The sequence below is a fragment of the Siphateles boraxobius genome, unplaced genomic scaffold (assembly GCF_051911475.1).
Source record: "Siphateles boraxobius isolate OS27281-9 unplaced genomic scaffold, OSU_SipBor_1 296, whole genome shotgun sequence".
NCBI lineage: Eukaryota > Metazoa > Chordata > Actinopteri > Cypriniformes > Leuciscidae > Siphateles > Siphateles boraxobius.
The window spans coordinates 167,501-172,500 of NW_027508915.1; the positions used below are offsets into that span (position 1 = coordinate 167,501).

The 5,000-nt window shown below is 34.7% G+C and overlaps 1 non-coding gene across 1 annotated transcript in view; it reads right to left on the reverse strand.

The window, feature by feature from the left end:
- LOC143756357 (5S ribosomal RNA) overlaps positions 1–43 on the reverse strand; it is a 119-nt gene extending 76 nt beyond the window's left edge. The window contains exon 1 of the ribosomal RNA XR_013210059.1: positions 1–43. This exon is cut by the window's left edge and continues 76 nt beyond it. This is a non-coding gene — a ribosomal RNA (5S ribosomal RNA).
- Positions 44–5,000: the final 4,957 nt, after the last annotated feature.

Consider the following 5,000-nt stretch of genomic DNA (forward strand, 5'->3'; position numbering starts at 1 on the left):
ATCAGACGAGATCGGGCGTGACCAAGGTGGTATGGCCGTAAGCGAAAACTGCTGCCAAAATTGGGCTATTTAAAAGGTTAGACCATTAATGAAGAAAACTAAGAAGAACTTTTGAAAAAACTCAAACTCTTTCATGCTCTCTGAAGAATCTCAGAGACTTTTAAAGGCTTTCTGAAGAAGCTCAGTGAGTCTTTTTTTTTAAACTAAGAAGAACTTTTGAAAAAACTCAAACTCTTTCATGCTCTCTGAAGAATCTCAGAGACTTTTAAAGGCTTTCTGCAGAAGCTCAGTGAGTCTTTTTTTTTAAACTAAGAAGAACTTTTGAAAAAACTCAAACTCTTTCATGCTCTCTGAAGAATCTCAGAGACTTTTAAAGGCTTTCTGAAGAAGCTCAGTGAGTCTTTTTTTTAAAGTAAGAAGAACTTTTGAAAAAACTCAAACTCTTTCATGCTCTCTGAAGAATCTCAGAGACTTTTAAAGGCTTTCTGAAGAAGCTCAGGGACTCTTTTTTTTTTTTTTTTTTTTTTAAATCAAAAAAGCTTACAGCACCTGGTATTCCCAGGCGGTCTCCCATCCAAGTACTAACCAGGCCCGACCCTGCTTAGCTTCCGAGATCAGACGAGATCGGGCGTGACCTTTTTTTTTTTTTTTTTTTTATTATCAAAAAGTAACAAAAATTTTTTACATAACAATTATGAAATTATGATTCCAATCATTATAACCCCAACACTAATTCATCTCACATATCAATGAATCATACAGGGAAAAAACATAACTTAATTTTCTTCAATCTTCATCCACCAGAATATTCCAAATAAAATGTTGAACCATTATTCAAGCTCATTGTCTCTTTTCAAAAACATAAACTTAACCCTTTATTTATATCTATACTTATAAGCCCACATTCTTCATCCACAAATGCCTTTTCAAATTCCTCTTTGCTCAAATATTGCCACATTAGATACACATTCTTTCTTACAACAGTTTTAAACATCTCAATTACATCCACTTTCTTCCCTTCAAAATATGCCAAGTTCCTTCTCACCCATATTGCATATCTTGCATGACTTAACATAAAATTCCAGAAATTAACCCTCTTGTCTTTGTGATTCATACATTCACCGAATAAAAACAGTTTTTTCCATTCATTCCCTGTTACATCTTTTCCCATTCCATCCTTGACCATCTTTTTCAATTTTTCATGGAACACTTGAAGCTCTTTACATTCAAAGAATATATGCATCAGGGTCTCTGGCTCTGTCCCACATAAATCACATTCCCTTTTCACATTTTTGTTTATTTGATGGATTACCACCTTTGTGTATATCCTATTATGTCTGAGCTTAAAGTCCAGGTTCTCACAATCCAGTCCATTATATTTCACCCTTAAGTTCTTCCAAATTGTCTTCACATTCAAATCTGGAAATAGTTTTGTCCATACAGCTTCTGATGCAGGCATTTTGATTTCCTTTTTCAGCAACATCTTATATATCATTTTCACATTTATCTCAGACAAATACTTCTTATTATTATTTTCCATAATGTACATTTCTGGAATTCCCCAATTTCCCACTTTAACAGTCTCTCTCTCTATCCTTTCCACCCAGCTCTTAGGCAGGCTTATTTTAATATTTTCACACTCACGGTCCACTTTTGCTTGTTCAATCTCATCATCCCATCCCACCACACAGTCATATATTGCCCTATTTGGTAAGAACCCCTTCACATATTCATATGCCATATCTTTTACTTTTCTAATACCCGCTCTCATGAACAATCTATTGTAAAGCATTTTCCCTCCTAACCTTACTTTTGGATTCAAGAAAATTGGCTGATGATGCACTTGATTTATATTCTCACATTCATATCCCACATTCACTACAAACTCAGACCATGCACTAAAGACTTCCTGATAAAATAATGGCACCTTTTCAATCATTGGTTTTTTTAAGGCCATGAACAATCCTTCCTCACCACATCCTGCACTTTTATCTAAGTAATTTCTCATATAACCCTTCCATCCATACTCTACTTTATCATATAGATATTTTTTTATCGCTTTCACTCTTATTGCCTTTCTTTTAACTTCTAAATCAATCAACTTCAAGCCTCCCTCCTTATAATCCGCTATTAGAGTTTTTGCTGATATTCTAACTCCTTTACCTCCCCACAAAAAAATATTCACTGTCTCTTTAATTCCATTCAACACCCAATTTGGTAGGTCTATTACCCCCATCACATAGTTACATTTTGTAAGCAATAATGAATTAGCTACTACTACTTTGCCTCTTAATCTTAACTCCCTTAGTCTCCAAAATTGTAAAACTTGTTTAATTTTATTTAATATTCCTGTCCACGTAGCATCTCTAGCTTCTTTTACATTTACTCCTATGTTTACACCTAGAATCTTCAAATACTCTGTAGTTATTTTAAAGGGAGTGTCTGACCCTTTTATATCCACACCTCCTATACTCATTATTTCGGATTTATCTACATTTATTTTTGCACCTGACGCTTTTCCGTATGTTCCCATATGTTCCCTTATTCTATTTATACTCTCTATGTCCTTAACTGTAAATGTGGTATCATCTGCATACTGATGAATAATGCTGACTCCCCCATAGGGTATTTGAATTCCTCTTATTTCTTTATCTCCTTTAATCAGTGTTGCCAAAGGCTCTGCTGTTATTGAGTATAGCAATGGCGACAATGGACATCCTTGCCTAACTGACCTCTCTAAAGGAAAAGGGTCAGTTAACACCCCATTAATTTTCACACAACTCTTAGCATTATCATATACTAACTTTATCCACCTTAGAATCCTCTCCCCAAATCCAAATCTTCTCATTGTTTGCTCCATGAAGCTGTGCTCTACCCTATCAAACGCCTTATTTAAATCCATCGATAAAATCAAACCGCCCTCTCCATCCTTTCCCATGCTTTCTACTACATCCCTTATTGTACTAATTGTGTCTGTGATATCTCTTCCCATTATGCTGTATGCTTGATTTGGTGATATTATTGTCCCTACTACCTTTTTTATTCTATTAGCTAATACTTTTGTTAAAATTTTATAGTCTGTGTTTAAAAGACTCAATGGTCTATAATTTTCCAACTTAAGTGGACTCCCCTTATTTTTGTACAAGATGGTGATTACTCCTAAACCCATTGATTGTGGCATTTCCCCTCTCTCTTCCATACTCTTATAGAGCTTCCACAATATTGGTGCTATAATATCAACAAAAGTCTTATAAAATTCATGTATTAGACCGTCTGCACCTGGGCTTTTATTCGGTTTTGTTTGCTCTATTGCTTCTTTTATTTCTTCAATCCTTATATCTCTTTCACACATACTTTTATCCTCTTCATTTAACCTAGCACTTACAGTATTTAAAACCTCATCCACACAGTCCTGTTTTACACCTTCTTTCTTAAATAATTCTCTATAAAACGACTCTACTACTCTTATTATCTCCACATAATCAGTTACTTTTATCCCTTTTTCATTTTCCAACTCAAAAATATGATTTTTCCTCTGCTTTTTTTTCTCTAAGTTCAGAAAGAACTTTGTACTCCTTTCTCCCTCTAAAGCATACTGTGCCCTACTCCTTACTATTGCACCCTTACTTTTTTCTTTTTCATATTCCTCCATCTCTGCTTTTATCTTCAAAAAACATTCTTTTCCGTGCTTAGGATCCCTATCTATTTTCTCTGCTTCCTTCTTTAATGCATTTTCCATTGCTTCTACTTTACTCCTCCTCATGAAATCCCTTTGTTTTGAATATCTAACACTTCTTTTTTTTATTTTTGCTTTCATTATTTCCCACCATTCACACACATTTTCATTAAACAATGGGTTTGCCATTTCATACCTTATACATTTGCTGATATTTTCTTTATATGCCTTTTCCTTTAGCAGAGATGCATTCAAACACCACACTCCCCCACCTCTCTCTTCCGTATTTACACCGAACTTAACTGTCATAGCAGCATGGTCACTTATTCCTATAAACTTATATTTCACATTTTTCACGTATCCTAACATTTCCCTTTTAATTAAACATAAATCTATTCGGCTTTGCTTCAAACTCCCCATCACCATTTGCCTTCTAGAAAACTCTCTTTTATAAGGATTTTCCTCTCTCCAAGCATCAACTATATCCTCGCTCATCATCCATTCATTTAAATATTTCCTAGACACATCTGATTTAAAATTTGCACTACTTGATGCATCTAGTCTTGTGCACCAAACATTGAAGTCTCCCATTACTATAAATTTCCCTTTACATAACGGCTTAATTTCTTTGAAGACTTCTTTTCTTTCAGTTTCTACATTAGGCGCGTAAACATTTATCAACCTAAGTAGCTCATTGTGAAACATAAAATCTATTACTAACAATCTTCCTTTACCATCTTTATAAATTTGTTGTACATTATACACTCTATCCCTCTTTATCAAAATCGCCACACCACAAGCTTTTTGATTTCCATGGTTTACAAAAATGTCATCTTCCCACTCTTTTTTTATATTTCCCATTATTTCTTCCGACCAATGCGTCTCTTGTAAACATATTATGTCTACTTTAAGCACTCCCTTCACCTTCTCAAACTTGTTTACATCTCTTAGTCCATTGGCGTTCAAGCATGCAATATTCATAACGCCACACATAATATATATTATAGTTTTAAGGAATCTCAAACTCATTTCAGTAAATCCAATTCCTTACTTTTTTGCAGTATGCTCCTCCTTCCCATTTTTCTTTCTTTTCTTCTTTATGCTCTTTTCCTCACTTGTGTCCATTTCCTCCTCCACGTTTAATGCTGGGTTCTCTGACATCTCCTTTTCTCCCCTCCCTCCTTCATCCTTCTCCTTCATACTTTTTGCACCTTGACTTTCACCATCACCTTTCGATATCTCTCCATTGTCTTCTTCGCTCTCCCGTTCTTTCAATATTTTTGCTTTTCCGTCTCTTAAATGTGTCCCTTCATCTAGTTCCAGA